Below are 17,709 nucleotides of genomic sequence, written 5' to 3'. Positions count from 1 at the left end.
GTGGCCAGCAAAGAGGAATACGATTCTATTCTTCTTATGCATCTTTCCTGCAGATTGTAAAAGTTTGGTTTTGTTTTCCCTACGTGCCTCGGCACTTCTGGCTCCATCTGGAACCGAACATCAAAGCAGAACAATCCCACAAGCAAGCTAGCATTTCTTTCTTGAACTGAACCAGGAAGCACTGGAAGGCTTACAAAGGCGCATGCCGTCCCAGGCCTGCCTCCAGAGCTCCACAGAAATTCATCACTTCAACTTACTTCCAGGGGCGTTAGATCACGTTTTTAAGGACTGATGGTTAGAAATGCTACATGAACCTACCTGGACAGCTTATTGCCTTGTTTTACACTTCATTGTAATATGTGTGTCTTAGAAGGGAGGGCCTCTTTTCAAGCACGGTATTATAGTAATCAGACAGAAAGCAGAGGAGAAGCTCATTCAAGTTAACTGGCAACATGCTGTGCACATTATGAGACCTCACTTTCAGTAGACTCATAAATTCCACAGTATTATGAATGGGGCTGTGTTGAAGAACAAAGCAAAATGGGCTGCCTTTAAACATGATTCCCCTTCTGCATTTCCCTTTTCTGAAGGTTGGTAACTTCTGAGTTAGAGTAATTACTACAGCTTCTGGTTTGCAGCAATTAGTCTCCTTCCTGCTTTAACATACAGAGTATTGAAAAGGTCAGATCAGAAACAGAGAGGTTCCCTCCCAGTATGTAGCTGCCTACATCACCCTGAGTGTCTATAATATATGTATTAATATATATATATTTGTCCTTATAGAAGTGATCAAATGTGAATATCCCTTTGATGTTTTTAGAGAATCCTTCAGATTATTTTTTCACAGGTATATTTAGCTGAAGTTCCACCTTATTTTGTTTAAAGAATACAGACTGCATAAAGCCACCATTACTGTTCAGAATGATCCTTTTTCAGAGGTATAAAGAAGCATAAGATATGAAAACAAAATTATATTCCAAGAGTGAAACTCTCACTTACCTAACCAGGTAATTTAAATTCCTTTGCTAGAGATGCAAAGATAAAAGACAGAAAGTTTCATCGGACAGGGAAAGGCAGAACTGTGTGAAAAACAGCCATTTTGGTTCACTTAAGGTTTGGTTTCAAGTTGTACCTGCGAGCTGCATTAATGGTTGGCCACTGCCAAAAGGGTGAAGCCTCATTCTCCACACTTCCTTCCCAGCACCTCCCTTCCTCCAGGCTCCTTCCTCTCTTTAGCCACAGTTCAGCCACCACTTCAGCTAGTGCTGGCATTCCTCTGAACACGAGAGAAACCAGATAACTCCCTGGCCAAAAATAAATAAATAAATAAATTAAATAATCTTGTTCTTTTGGGAAGGGGAGGGGATTGGTGTGTGTGGTTTTTTTTTTTTTTCTTTTTTTTTTTCTTTTGGACATTTTAGTGAATCAAATGAGCTTCTCTCATCACGCAGACTAGTGTAGAACTGGCTCCTGGCAAGAAGGAAGCAGGGAAGATAGGGACAAACAGCTTGGATGGATGGCTGGGGGGAGCAGGGCCTCCTCCCTTCTGTGGTGCAGAACCATCAGTTCAGCTCCAGCTGTTTTAAGAAATCTTATCCTTACAACATGAAAGAATCAGAATAGTTTGGTTTTAGTGGATCTGAAACCCAGTTTTTTATTACATATGGGTTTTGTACCTAGCCAAATTATTAAAACAACAACAACAACAACAACAACAAAAAAGTATCTCAAAATATTTATTTTTACATAAAAAAAAAAAAAGACATTTTGTTTTCAAATGATTTTTAGGTCTTTACCTTAGGATGAAATGAATACAGAGCTTCAGAAGAATTGTCATCTAGAATCTTAACATAGGAACACTTGTTTTGAGTCTCAGAAGAAAAGGTTTTCCCTTAAATTTCATTTAAAAGAGTTTGGCAGATTTGATACAAATTCAGGAAATCAGATGACTTGGCTGAATTTTTTTGGCTCCTTCAAGAAAAAATTACTTGAAAAATATAACTGAGATCAAATGTGTCTTCTGACACATGCATATGTGAGGCTACTAAGAACTTGTGAAGAGGTGCAGGGGCTTTCAGCATCTTTGTAACATTTATCTCCCTCTCCTTTGTTGTTCTCTCTCCTCTGATTTATTTGAAGGTCTTGGAAATTTAGCTAGTATCAAGATGAGTATGGGTCCTGGATAAGGGTTAGCTAATGAAGTCCAACTAAGAAGTAGTCTATCCAGATAAAACAGAGATTAAGTACCAGCTGATCTTGATTGCCTGTATAAATCAAAAATGACTCCACTGAAATCAGTCAGATATGATTTGACTTCTGTCTGTAGTATAATAATGCAGATCAGAACTGGTCTCCCTCTGTACTGGATGTGGTACAAATACGTAGTGATAGGCATGCAAGCTCGTGACTGATTTACTGTGAATTTTGGCTGCATGCAGTGAATATCTGCACTCCAAAAAAAATTGGATTAAAAAAAATATATTAATCCCATCTACAGACTTACCTGTGGCCTAATACAAAAAGAACAAATCTGGTCTGTCTGAAGTGGGGCATGCTGTATTAACTTCAAATTGGTGTTTGCCTGAGACCTTCTGGCCCTGAGCTCTGGCAAAGAGAAATGGCACTGAGCAGTGAGATTGTAGCCTGTGATCAGACAGGATCTTCATAAAGGTCTTGGGGGAAGAAGGAAGCACAGATGTGGGACTAAAAAAATTTTACATTATTTTGAAACTGAAGTGAGGTGATTACTGTTTTTCCATGAGTCATTTGGCATTACTATATTACATAAAGTTTTGCGTAGCACTTTGATCTTCAGTTTACCCCTTCTTCCTCTTCCATACAAAATATTCAGTTCTTAAGAAAGATGGGTCATTTTACTCAAAAAAGGGGTATTACCAAGACGTGGAGCCCTTCCAGGCCCCACACCAACACCTGGTATCTTTTCTCAGTGAAAGGCATGTCTGAAAGCACATGCTAGGAGAAGAAGGATTATAGTTTTCCCTTACAGCAATGGTTTACCTCAGGGTTCACAAGTGGTATCTGGCTTTGCAGAAAGCAGGGAGCTGCCTATAACGTAGCAAATCTCCACCACAGCTGCTGGTGGTGATGGTTGCTCCTGCCTGCATTGCTGTGCCAGTGACAACACCAGGCAAAACAGTGTGGGTACTCCTTCTTATTGCTTTATTCTCCACCGCTGCTGACAATGGGGCTTTTTCTGGCTCACTATGGACATATTGTATTCCCTAGTTTGGATGCCCTCAGGATCTCTCCCTTTCCTCTTTTTGTCTGCATCTTTCTCTCTTTGCAGGCTGGTTGTTCAGGTGCTCGAGCACTGCATTGCTGGAGTCACTGCTCGAGCACATTGCTGAAATCTTGTGAACATGCAACCTCCCTTGCAGGGTAAGGGTTTTAGCAGGTCTCTCCTGAGTTATACCATCTCCTTTTCTTTTCCCCAGGGCATGAAAGTCATTTTCTTTCCCACTCTCTGACCAGAATTTTACATTTACTGAGCTGGGACTGGTCAGTCCTGGCTTCTGCTGTCCCAGAGCTAGAGAACTCCACTAGGGAGAAGCCTCTAGCACTTGATGCAGAAGAGGTTTCTGGTTTCTTCCTAATTTTGGCCTGCTAAGGATAATGCCCAGGGGCTCTGGTAACCATCTTAGTGATCACTTTAGATCCTACAACTTGAAAAAAAGATGAGGCACTGTTGGAAATGTAATGAGTTAAGAGACTGCAGTGCTTTCATTCGGTCCAAGCACATTCAGATGAGGCTGTGCAGAGCTCACATGTTAGCAGGAGATTTAGTCCAGTCTGTCAATTTATAGATGATAAGTAAAGGAACAGTGTTGTTGAGGTCCCAATGGCCTAAGTATATAATGGAGAATTTAAGTTCTGTAGAAAAAGGTTGTATTTTGTATTAAAACAACAGATATAATTGGAAAGGACAAGTGTTTCTTAAATGTTTTTAATCATATCAGTCCCCTTGATTGAAGGGAATCTTACATTACTCTTGGTACGTGGGTCATAGCAGTAACCAGCTGTTTCCATCTGAGCTGGTGTACTGCTTGTTGCTGGGACGGAGTTAATTTTCCTCATAGCACCCCGCAGAGTGCTGTCCTTCGGATTTGTGACCAAAACAATGTTGATAACACACCCATGGTTTAGCTACTGCTGAACAGTGCTTGCATAGCATCAAAGCCTTCTCTGTTTCCCTCTGTTTCCTTGTTCCCTGCTCTGCAGCAAGCAGGCTGGAGGTGCTGGCTGGGAGGAAATAGAGCCACGACAGCTGATCCTAGCTGACCAAAGGGTTATCCCATACCATTTACTGTCATGCTCAGCAGTAAATCTTGGGGGCAGATTACCATTGCTCAGGGACTGTCTGAGCACTGGTCAGCTGGTGGTGAGCAATTGATTTTTCATCACTTATTTTTCTTTGCTTTGTTTTGTCTTTTTTTTCTCTGTTACCAATTAAACTGCCTTTATCTCAATGTAGGAGTTTTCTCACTTTTACCTTTCTAATTCTCTCCCTCAGACCAGGAAGCAGCTGGACGGGGACTGGCTGCCCTCTGGGATTAACCCACAACAGCTGGGCAGTGAGTTTTTTTTATTTGAATATGACTCTCTCCACAAATATCTTTGACTTCTTTACACAGAGATAAGACTTTGGCATGGCTTCACCAAGGACAGAGATATAATGGGAGCATACCTGAAGTATGTGTGGAAACAGTTCAAAGTCATCCAAAACTTTGGTTGAACAGATTTTCACCTTCCACTACATGAAGTAAAATGGAACCCTCTGATGGAAGAAAAGGCAAGCCACATATGCCTTTCCCTGTGGGCGTATCAAAGCAAGGCAAACCAAAGTAATGCAGGGTTTCTCTGAAGAGCTATAGTGTAGCCTGTAAATTTCTGAACAAAGACTTCAGAGTTAAAGGTAGTGCAAGACCCACCAGTGTTTTAGTGTCTGGAGAAAGCAAATCTGATGCCTGTTTGATTGCACAACTGAGATCTAATATATCTGTACATTTGCTATATACAGTACAACTGATCATGCAGAAAAACAAGCTTCAAAATATTTCTTCGCAAAGTGACTGTCTGAGGCATGGAGCTGTGGTAGGTTCTCCAGCATACGATCTTCTCCTTTCCCAATCAACATGGTCATTTGCTAGGAACTGAATGCAGAGAAGTGACTGCAGACAATTCATCCCTTAGATGTACCCAGACTCACCAATTAACATCCCCAGCAGTTTTCTGCCACTCCTGAGCATGGAAAATAAATCATTTCTTCATTTAAGCAATGCTTATAGAGCACTCTCTGCTGATGATTCCACCTGCCAGGGAGTGACTTCTGTATGTCCGGGAACAAAAAGAGACCACAGAAATTTTGGAGCTTCTGTAAAGCTGTTTCTCTCTTTTATGACAAGCTCCTGTTCCTCCCATCTGCATTCTCTGCACACTTGCTTCTCGGAACCAAGCCCCCAACAAGGTATTGTTTGAAAAGGATAAACATAGCAGGGCTGGATTGTTAAACATTTGACAAGTGTTTGTGATATTTCACAGCTGGCATATAAAATACCTTTTGTAGAAGGACCAGGCTTAAAACTGGTTAGCAGCGCTCCATGGAGCAAAACCCCGTTTGCTGTGAGTTTGGCTTTCATTTTTTTCTGTTCAGGATAGTACTCCCAGTCACTCAGGGAAAGTAACTTGCCATTTTTCTTCTCCTTCTCCCGCTGTCTTTTTGAACACTTGACCTCTTCCTACAATACACAGCCCTCATTCTTCAGCATCTCTCTTTCACTTCTGCTCTCACTCTGCCTCAGAAAAGGGCTCAAGATCACATTAAGGCACACACTGAAAGACCAATGCAACTGTAGTGCAAATACGTCTGTCACCTGCTCTCCATCATTCTCTGCAGAGCTGGGGGCATGCTCCAGAGCTGACTTGTAGATGCAGATGAGGCCTTATTTTGAATTGTCTAATTTTTCTTTAACTTCAGCACTGGCAGGTACATACGATGCTTGGTCTCATGTTGGATTTGCTTGCCACCTTTCTCTCACTTTGATTATATATCAATTCACAGTACATCTCTTCAAAGCCTGTTTATTAACAAATTGTAGAGGACAAATGCTATCACTACCATATATGAATGTCTCCTAACTCAAATTGTTTTGCTCTCTCTCCTTTTCCTGCATGCTGGGGAGTAACCAAATTCCCCATAAACTGAGCAGCCTATCTCCTCCTGGCTTCAGTGCTCATACTCTCAGCTCCAAATTGCACATTGCAAGCTGGCAGGTGTTGCCAAACATTTTGATCTTTTACAAGGATTGGATTTACTGATCAGCCAGAAAGTTCCCTGCTCTTACTCTAGCTTCTGTGGGCCAGGAACAATCTGTCCCTCAGTCCTCTCCTGTGTTTATGATTTGATAAGATAGAATAGTAGATGGTCAAAAAAGGAAATTTCCAATGTGCCCATATTTCCAAATAACTGGCACATGGCAGGCCCTCTGCCAAAGTGTGTCTACCAGCCTGCTAACGAAATGAATCATGAATGTGGGTGACTTGAGAGTCAAATATTTATCGTGGATCTGAAACAAAAATGTCCAGGCTTGTTGCCATGCAGAAAAAGTGTACAGCTTTTTTTTTTTTTTTTTTTTTTTTTTAAGTTTTCATGAGGGAAGGACTAGTGACACACAGTAATTTAATACTTGGGATTTGGAGTGAGGTCATGAGCACCATGAAGGTTTGTCCTTAGTTTCATTAGGAGCAGGAATACTGCAGAGTGAGTGGTTTCCTTGTTCTCAGCATGCTTGCTATTGAAGCCCATAAAGTCTCTGAAATGACTGTAAGGAGATAAACCTAAAAACCAATTTTGTTTCCTCCTACTCTTCCATTTCTCAGGCTGGGCAGGAATCCTGAGGTATTTTCAGTGGAAATACTGAAAGACAAGTGCTTACAGAGGCATTTCCATCAGCCACACCAGGACAGGAACATTGCTTTGGCTATTTATCAACAGAGAAAATAAATTCTGATGTCCATGCCAGTCAGAGCAGTTGGCGCAGGGCTAGATTAATCTGAGGATCTGCATTTGAGGGGGCTGGAACTGACACAAGATGGATTTGCTCATTATCATTAGCACTATGTTTGCTATTCTTGACAGCACAAAGAAGGCAGGGGTTACGTACATAAAAAATCCAAATTGCTGCTCATTTGGACTGCGCAAGCTTCCCTCCCTCATTCAGCAAAGCCAGCTTTCTTCTTGCTGCACCAGTGCTTGCTGGCAGAGCATCACAGTGGCTGTGATAGGCCTCGGGCAGCTGCAGGCAGAGGCAGAGGCCCTGCGAGGGCACCATACACCTTACCCTCCTCTTCAGAAGAGACAACAAAAGCCAGGACTCAAGCTCCTACCCGATGTGCATCTTGCAGAGAAGAGGACCGATGGCAACAAGTACCATATCAATGGACATATCGTTGTCGTTAGCAACAGGAAAGTGGGACGACTGGGAATTGTTCTACCATGAAGAAGAATTTTGGGAATTGTTTATTGTTGTCTTTTTCCACACAATCCTTTGGTATCTTGGAAATGTACGAAACAAATGAAAACTTGTTTCCTTGTCTCCTTTGGCTTGTTGTTTAAGATATACTCCCCTTCTACCTTTGGCTTTAGGGCTGGACAAAGCGTTTGCAAACTGCTTGCATCCTTTTAACAGGTAACTCACTTTCCATGAGATTTACTTAGCGGAAATCCCAAGGAATACAGTCTTTGAACAGGATAATACTAGAGGAAAAGCTACTTTCTAAAGGGAATTTATAGCTTTCCAAATGGCCCCAATTTAAAAGAAATGAAACAAGAGTATGGTCTGTTGGCTACGGCACAAAACTGATGCCAAGGAAATCCTTTGATAAGGGCCTATATATCTTTGACTTAGGTTGGGCTTAGCTTTCTGCCGATGCTGTCTATTTGTCAGCATCCTGAGGATTACAAGATATATGAGACCGAAAACTTGGAGGAAATTTTGGAGTCAGGATATGTGCTCGTCACCTTTGTCTGCCAATGCTTGCTTCTGTGAGCAGTGTAGTCAGTGATGCGTGAGAGTCATCTATACATTTTTGTCTGCAGTAGGTTTTCTTGTGTCTAATAAGGTAACAGCTTTGGCTAAAAGCTTTCCAGCTGTTGAAGTGCTCTGAATGTCTGCTACCATTTGCGGATTTACTGGTGTTCAAAAACAGCTGAGTTTTTACAGTATCATTTGCCCCAATCATTTGCTGATTTTATGTTATATTTTATTTTATTTTATTTTATTTTATTTTATTTTATTTTATTTTATTTTATTTTATTTTATTTTTTTCCACCCCCCCCCCCCCCCCCCACGCAGGGCTTCAATATTTCAGGATCCTTACTTAGAAATATGTCAACTCTGAAACTTCTAATGCCCTCCCGATTCAGCCCAGCGAATTAAAAAGTATTGAGGGAGAAGGGAAAACTGACAGACTAAAACACTTTGGTACACAGAGAGATGCATAATACATATACACATGGAGCACAATTATATAATATTATTATATATCATAGGTTATATACAATTAAATATTTCTTAAGCAAATGAGACTAGAAAGTGCCGTATCTATATTTGGTATAATTCTATAGATGGCAATGCACTTCCAGCTTCCTGTACTAATGGCAAAATTAGTACTATCCTAATTATTTTTTATTAAGTCTGCATTTCTCTCTTCCTCTCCCCCAAGTCTTCATTTCTTATTTCATTTAATAATAATAATAATAAAATCTGTTCACCATCCACTTATAAACCTGGCAGTGATTAGACAGAAAACATTTTTTCTTTCCTTTTAATTTTTCCCAACTTTCTTGCACAAAAAATTCCATTGGTTGAAGGGAAGTTACCCTAAGCACAGTCTATATCCCCCTCTCCCCACCCCCCCCCCAAAAAAAAAACCAAAAAAAAGAAAAAAAGGGAAAAAGGGGAAATGTCCCTTTTTGTTAAGAAAGCATCCAAAACATGTTAATTCTGCCTGGAGTATCTTGGTCATATGACATCTGTATAAAATAGACAGAGTTCCCAGACAGTGGAGATCTAGCAAATATAAATCCACTTGGCTTTGGCAGATAAACTCAGCTGTGTGACAACCCTTCTGGTTCTCCTGGGTCAGTACCAGCGATATTAAGTTATGATGTTCTATTCCCTGTTTTGTAAAAACTTTCTGAGTTTGGAAAGATATCCCTAGTTCTCTTCTCCCACTGTAGTCTATCAGCATAGGTATCTGGAGTTCTATTCCTGTATTTAACAGGAAAAGAAGTGTCTGTTACTGAAGCTCGGTTATTTCTGTCTTGCAGTGTAGCAACAGTTTAACAGGGAAAAGCGGCAAAATAGTTTGCCATGAATGGAGCTACAGTGAGCTTATATGAGCTGAAATGCTGCTCCTTAAAAAACAAAACATCACAAAATTGTAGTTCCAGCTACTGAAAGGGGAAAACAGTGCAGCACTGCTTTCTCTTTTTCCCCCAAAGTTTCCTACTTGGTCTTACTGCATTTCTTGGGAGGGAGTAGAGTAACCAGGCAGTCCTGAGTGAATTAGTCAGTGGTTTAAAAGTTCAACAGAAGAGCTCACTGTCTCTTCGTTAATCCTTAAATTCAGCAGTTTTTCATGCAGAAGTTGTGAACAACACACCCAAAGCAATTGGGGAGGGAACAGCATGGCTGTTACCAGGACTCTAAATTTGGAGACAAAATTTGTTTTAAACAATATTTTGTATTAGCAAGGGAAAAAGTGTTTCTGGTCTGAAATTTTATATAGCAACTTTCACCTCAAGATAATGAAAACAATCTGAGCTATAAACTCTTCAAAACTGGGGTTTATGGAAAGGCTGACAAATCCTTTACTGGAGTTATGTGGCCAGGAGCACTTTAAAAGATTCCCAGGGAGCGTTATTGATCATGATTGCACACTTCCAAGGACTGGGGCTGGTTGGCTGCAGGCAGAAGGCCCTCTGTTTCCAATTAGCGTGCTGGCCCAGAGGCATGCCCAGCAGACGGTGCTTTGTTAGTGGCCAGCCCTCTGCTCCCCAGGGCCACAGGGGAGCACAAGGGCTGTGCACTTCCCTCCTCAACCCCTGGCCACGCTGTGGCACGTGGAGTCCTGTGATGGACTGCGTCACTTCTAGCACAGGCTATTGGTGCTATTTCTGTGGGCTGTGAGAATCAGAGGGAAAACAAAACAAAACAAAACAAACAACAACAGCAAAACAAAACAAAACAACAAAAAAAAATTACCAACTTGGGGTTTTCCCCATCTTTTCACTGGAATTAAGCATCACACATGGATCACGTAAAAGGAATCAGCTTTTAGTGGGAGGGTATGGCCTCACTTTCCAGCCTCTTTACTTTGGGTTTCGGAGCAAAGCCATCTGATGTTGGAAGCATCAGCAAGAGCCCATGAGTAGATGTCAGGAAATTCACAGTGGTGTTTTTGTGTTGCTTAATGAGCAACACTGCTGCTTGTAAAGACCTGAGGTAAAATCCTGGCCCCACTGAAGTCCCTGGCAAACCTCCTGCAGCCTTCAGTGGGGCCAGGATTTTACCCCAAGTCCTGCAAGCCATTAGTCATTTGAGGTTTTAATGGATCCACTCCCGTACAGACAGACTGTTCTTGTAGGAAAGGGTTAGCTAGATTGGCTCAGATACTACACAATTTAAACCTTAAAGGAAAGCAATTTCATAGTGAAATTAAGGGACTATAAAAGGAATTTGGCTTTAGACAACTTGCTTCTGTTTGGATTTGGATTAGACTGCAATCTCCTTGTCTGTTTTTAGAGCACATGTCCCTGCCAGCATCAATAATCTATTTTCCGTAGTGCAAGTGAAAGGCTGTAATGGCTCAGAGGTGTAGTCTGGTATCCAGTGCTGCTCTGGATTTCTTCTTTGGTTTAGGAATCAGTCTACAAATAGTCAGACTGCAAGCTGCTCCTTAACGTTTATGTGCTGACAACAGTCGATTCATTGACACGTGGGCCAACACACTCCTTCTCTCCTGTTGCTCTGCTTCCAGTTATTTCTATATTTTTCCTGACCCCCTGAGCTAATCCAACTCCCCAAGCTCTTTCTCCGCCCATGTAGTCCCTCCCACCCCAATCTCAGCATTCACTTGCGCTTGGCCTGATTGCATTTTCGTTGGCAAAACTCCTTTTATCCTGTCCAGCAATGTATTAATCCTCAAGCACTTCCTTGAACTTTTCAGGTTCCCCCAAATACCTCTCCTTCCCCCACCTACTCCAAGGTAAATAAATCAGGACTTTAGATAGTGCACATCAAATATATCATTTCGCCTCAGGTTGCAGTGTCACCTGCAAGTTAAGCTCATCAGGGTTAGAGGCTGGAGGTGAAGACTACAGAGAAAGCCTGGAGGAGGAATGTGCAGGGGTAGCCATTGCTCATGATGAGCCCATAAAAGATCCATTGGTAACATTAGGAGAGTTTGTGCTTGGGGGAGCCCAGCTCCTACTGGCATCTGCTGCTGCCTTGGGGGTCTGTGTGCTGCATCCTGCCAAGGCATGGCTCAGCTCGCGCTCTCCAAGCAGCTCAATGCTGAAAATTTCTTTCCTCTGAAGTTGTCTCCTCCTACATCCTGTCTGAAATGTCTTTTTTTTAATTTTTTTTTTATTTTTTTATTTCTTGTAGTTCTTGGGCACGCGAGGGGCTGCATAGAAACTATGCTTGTCCTTGGCTCATGTGCTGAGTGTAAAGCTGGAAACACTTCCTGAGCTTCCCTGAGCCTATGTTCGTGAGAAGGCTAAGCCAAATCCAGCAAGCAGTTGCCTCTGGTACTCTGACATGGCATTAAGGACACTGTGCTGCTCAGAGACTGCCTTGCAGAAGATGCCTAAAAGCAGAGCCCCAACAGCCTGTGACAGTCAAAGATCCTGCCAGTGTCACACAAAGCAGTTCTTCACAAAGTGTTGCCAGCTCTATTCTGCTTTATTTAAACAGTCAGTTCTAAGAGGAAGGAGGGTTTCTACTATGAAATCACTGCTGAGAAATGGGGTGAAAAGAAAGTTTCCCTGGTAAATTTAATTGGTTATAAACAGTCAGATCCTACTGTAATGGGAAAGGACCATCAGCTACTTCATCTTTGTTAAAAGTACATAAATGAGGGATTTTTTTTTTTATTTTATTTTTTTTGTGAAATCCCAGAAGTTGCATCTTTTTCAATATGGATAAGCATAATTATTCAATTTGGCCTTGTCTGAAACAGCCATCTGTCTCCTTTAACATTCCCAGTGTTACTAAAGCCACTAATGCTTGTGGCTAAGTATGATGGAAAGTCCCCCTGTGCAGGAAGAATGGGCTGGGAGAGAGAAAGCTGCAAACTGTACTTCTGCCAGTGCAGCTAGAAGATGTGGGAGAGAGGAAAGGAAAGGTGAGGCTTCATCTATAGGATCTTTCATGTTTCAAAGTTGAGATTTAATTACCACTCAACAGTTTTTGTTATGGGAGAGTAAGCCATCCTGCTGTAATATCCTTGCAGAGATACGCCTTTGTAATTTTGCTGTCATGGAGACTGACTGAGTCAAACATAAGCAGAGACTATGGCAGTGAATTTACAGAGCTGACTTGGTACAAATGACAGGTGCTTTATCTCTACTAAGATTTTGTAACATGATGCTTATTGCATGCTGATTTATTACCTCCCACCTTTTGGCAGTGAAGGAACACAAAGAAAAAAAAATCTAAAGCCAAACAGAATAATTGCCCTAACTTGTACAGCAAAAAACTGGAGAGGGAACAACCTACTGAACATGCAAAGTGTTGCCATTTAAGCACAAAGAAAGTTTACCTTTTGTGAATGCCTCCCTGCTATACATTTGACCCCAGCTCCAGAAAAGATGGGCAGTATCACAGAATTCCTGGACATTTATAATGAAGTTCAAAAAGCATCCAAGTACTTCTGGAGACCAAAATATGCAAAATGTACAATAACATCAGGTCACAGCTTCTTCAAGATTGATTTCAAATGCATTAGCACTCTGTTATCTGTACAGTAACTCTTCCCAAACAACCCAGAGCACTTGACATCTAATATGGTCTTTCTGCATAGCTATTTGAACCTTGGCAAATCAAAACAAAGTAGCAAATAATTTGTAGTTTGCACTGATGGGGAGTAGTGTATGAAGATTAAGGAGAAGTAGGGGGAGTTAACTTCTACTCCAGTGATTAAGAGAGGAAAGAAAGAGTACTATATGCAATTTGACCTACTATAACACGCATGAAACTTTCTGTGGTCTTTTTTTTCTTCTTTTTTTTTTTTTTTAATGATGGTTAATTCATTTTGGCATTTTGGAATGTGTTCACTATGTGCCTTATCTTAATGTTCTTCCTTGTGGTGACAATATTTTTCCTAATGATTTCAAATGAAAGGGAATCAGGACCTCAGCAAATGTTACTGCCACCAGCAGACAAAGGACCATGCAGAAACACAAGTGTCACAAGCCTCCTCATTCTCCCCATTTGGTCAAGAACTTTCCATCACTGCTGTGTTTCCCAATCCTCCATGGTAAATTGGAGGAAAAATTAATGAGAAGATTATTGTCCTGGCTGACTCTACAGCTGACTGCTCTGTTTCAATTGCACTTCATACTTTACTGTCTGCTGTACTGTAGTTATATAGATTATATGACAAGTCAAATCTGGGTTGAATGGAGTGCTGCCATCTCTTGGTTATTTTAGGCAGATACACTTACAGATTCATTTTTCTGCCACTCAAGAATGGTATGAGGTATCATAGAAAAACAGCTATTCTAGATTAAAACGTTTAGGCACTTAGGAGGCATAATTGTGGTTTTAATGTATTCAAGCATGGAGAACAGAGTACATTTGCTTGTGTATTGGATCTCTGTGTAACTTCTATTAAGGGTTTTTTAGCTATAAACTATAAACCATGAACAGTTGGAACAGTTTGTATATAATGTGAACACCACAAAGAAAAAGAAGTGATGCTTTTTATAGATAATTATAAGCAATGAAGACATTAAAATGCATGCATTAAGGAGTACTGGACAAGTAAGAAATGCTTATCTGATACTATGCAATTTCACAGTAATGAGAGGTCCAATTACTCACACTCAGGGTTTGTCAAATAATTTATTTGAAAATGCTTTTGCCATTATAAATGAAATTTTCCTTCCTTCTCCCTCCTAACTGCCACTGGAGCCAAAAGACTTACTAAAAGTACTTTTGTGGTAGGAATCCAGAGCTACCTTCCTCCTGGGCCTTTCCAAAGCTGGAGACACTCCCCTTCTCCAGCAGTAGCAGGAGCCAAATGTTTGTTGGGTTTTCCTTTTCTAATTGAAAGCTGAAATATGGGGGTTGGGGGGGGGGGGAGGAGGGGTGGGAACTCTACTTGAATCCAGAATAAAAGACAAACACCAGAAACTTTCACTGCTCCAACCTCTCCCCGCCCCTCATTGCAAAGAAAACAGTATATGACAAGGATTTTAGAATTAGCAATACAGCACATTACTCTCATATGTAAGTGGAGATATGTCCATTATGAATAACAACTAACATTAAAAGAAGAGGGGATTATGTTTATGACTGATGTACTCTACACGAGGATTATGGCTCCTCAGGGCCATGCTGTGGCTTCCTCAGAGCAGAGCTCTCAGGCTGCCTGCCTGCCCCCCCTTCCTATGCTGAAGCTAGGGTACTCCTCAGAGGACCAGAGGGCCCATGTTCTTACTCAGTCTGATCCTCGATGCACGCCAGGGATGGAATTTAAAAAACATTCGCTTTCTCTTCAGCAAACAACATTGCCTCTGTACCTGTCCTCCCTTCTAACATGAGAACACAAATCTGGTAGCAGAGGCTTGACAAATTACTACCTCATCACTGCCATGTGCAGGACAGAAAAGCATTGGCTTTTGTGCAAGCACAGAGCACATGGTGTCTGAGACCTGGAAGGGCTTCCTGGCAAGGGTGTTCTTGAATGAGCTGCTGTTATTGTCTGCCTTTGCTCCTGCTCATCCCTGTGCTGCAGCCTGTCCTAGCTCCCTAGCAGTCCTGTGCAAGAAGCGCATGAGTTCTTTGTAGTGTCAAAGACTGGAGCTACCTTTGTTACCTTGTTTATGCCTTCTGACACATCTGACAGAGGTACCCTAATGTTTAGCAGCCGTCTAGAAGAGTGGCGTTAAACATCTCTAAACAAATGATCCTAGTTGCTGTCAAAAAATGCTGTTTGATGAGTCTGAGTGCAATGGAGGAAATCCCACTTTGCCTTGTCTAAACTTGGAAATGATAATCTGAGCAGCAAAATAAAGCGCTTAATACTAGCTAACTGTACTAGACATGTTCCAGTACTCATCACCGTTTCTTCCTCTTCTATCCTGAAGCTGTGGACAGAGGGAGGGGACGATGCCATTCATTCCCTACTCTTCCTGCTCCCCCAGGAGCATTGAGGTACCTGTTTTCCCTTAAAATGAAAAGAAACAAAATCTCTTCTGAATGAACAAATCTCTGGTTCTCTCAGGAGCTTAAGAAGTGCCAAGTTTCTCATTTAACAGTGTAAGCAGGGCCATAAATCTGCCTGCCAAGAAGCTGCTCAGCAGAGGCCACAGCTATGGCATTGCTGTAGCTCCCTGAGCTGACAGCTCCCTGAGCAGCTGGCGTCATCTTCATAGCAGGTGCATGAAGCTTGTGTGCTTCATGCAAACTTTATGAACTCTTCCACAAAAAACTTCACCTCCAAGCCAACCTAAAGAATATGGTAACTTAAGAGTCAGATTCCAAAAGCATGTATGATTCACCTCAGCTCCTGCATTGCCACCTCATTTTAAGCCCCTTGATAATTCCTCCCTTTCTCCTCAGGCTGATATTAGTGGGTTTTGCTTGTTTTGTTGTTGTTGTTTTGTTTTGTTTTGCTTTGTTTCCTTTTTTTTTTTTTTTTTTTGGAAGTGATCACTTCTGTCTCTAGCCTGATAACTCTGTCTTGCTAAAGACAGATCATCTAAAAGCGTTATAACAGTATTGTGTTTAGGGTGTTTGGACACAGCTTAGTCTGTTTTCTAAAAAAGTAAGCTTTTTTTTTTTTTTTTTTTTTTTTTTTTTATAGGTTTCACTGTACTAATCATAGAATGAAAAATAACTGATTACTGAGCTAAGTCCTAGAGTCATTCCTAGTCGTAGGCAAACCACTTGCTTTTCAAACAGCCATTTCTTAACAAGTTCTACACATATATTAAGATTTCGACTATAAGGAAGGGCCTCAGTGTCTTATATAGTAACAGGCAGTGTGGGATGGGTTCCTGTGAGGCCGATATAGTGAGGCAGCCACAGAAATCCTAATGAAGGCTACTTCTGCCAGTTTCTCTTTAAATGAACTTTCTTCATTTTTTTTTTTTTTATGTAAGAAATGCTTTATATTTATGTACATACACATGCTGCAAGGAAAGAATGTGTATAATGCCAAAATACTTTTACAATGATGAGATGACAGATCACCCACAGGCTTAAGCCATCCTTATAGACTAAATAAATAAATAAAAATTAAAAACAAAAACAAAAACAAAAACAAAAAAACAGTTCAAGGCACTCTCTCCAAACAAACCTTTATCTATTTCTTCAGGGGTGTTGACTGTGAATACTGAGGAAATCTCTGGGTGGCAATTTCCTGGAGAGACCCGGAGGAGTTGTGCTGAATTTGAATCTGCACTTGAACGTGGGTGGCAGGGTGGAGGAGGGAACAAAGATACTTGGTGTAGCTGTACTTATCTTCATAGCTATTCATCCACCAAAGTGGCACTGTGATTTCACAGTTTTAGTCTAGTTTATCATAATTTTTTCCAAGTTGTGCCTCAAAGCAGTCAGGGAAGGGAAATACATACTCTTGCTCTGCGCTGGTACATGACTAACCCTGTTCAAATGCGCAGTCTTTTCCAGAAGTGATGGTTTAATGCCTTATTATCTTTTTCCGTAATACGACTGCATTATCTGCAGCTGGTATATATGGAGGGTTGTTTTTCTGTGTGTGTGTTTAGTTGTTGTTGTTGTTCTTGTTTTTGTTTTTCCTTTTACTTTTTTTTTTTATAATAAGGAAATAATGAAGATATGACTATTCACAGGAAGTGACTCAGGCACACATAGAAACAGTCTTCTGCCTTTCTGTGCAGGACATGTACCTTTATTTATGAAATTCATAGTTATGACTAATCCACTGCGTATTTTACAAAAGAAAATCCATTTAATAGGGCAAGGCAGGAATTATGTATTTCTGCATGGATAGATTTGATCAGGACTGTAAGCTCAGGATAAGCAACAAGATATACTAAGATAGGAATGAGTTTTGGCTGAAAACTAGTGCTTATTTGTGACAGAATCCTTTGAGATATGGTTTGCAATGAGAAGCAAATCTACAGCTTTAGAGAAAGATTTGTTTATCGAGCAGCCAATGCCCTTGTACAACAGCCTGTCAGCTGTCTTTTTCCTGTTGTGGATAAATAGAAGAAAATCAGAAAGACTGTACTTCCATGAATTGACTGCATTAAACAGTTGTCAGGCTAAGAGACAATTTGGCCAAGATTTATGTCTGGCTCATTCAAGTTGGTATAAGTAGAGCTATGATCTCTTACCCAGGCTAATCTTTTGACCCGCTCAATTTCATCAAAGATAAATTAAATATTTGAATAACAAAAATGAAATGGATAAA

Source organism: Cygnus olor, chromosome 3 (genome assembly GCF_009769625.2).
Source record: "Cygnus olor isolate bCygOlo1 chromosome 3, bCygOlo1.pri.v2, whole genome shotgun sequence".
Classification (NCBI taxonomy): domain Eukaryota; kingdom Metazoa; phylum Chordata; class Aves; order Anseriformes; family Anatidae; genus Cygnus; species Cygnus olor.
The sequence above is the reverse complement of the archived record's forward strand: the minus strand, read 5'-3'. Positions refer to the sequence as shown.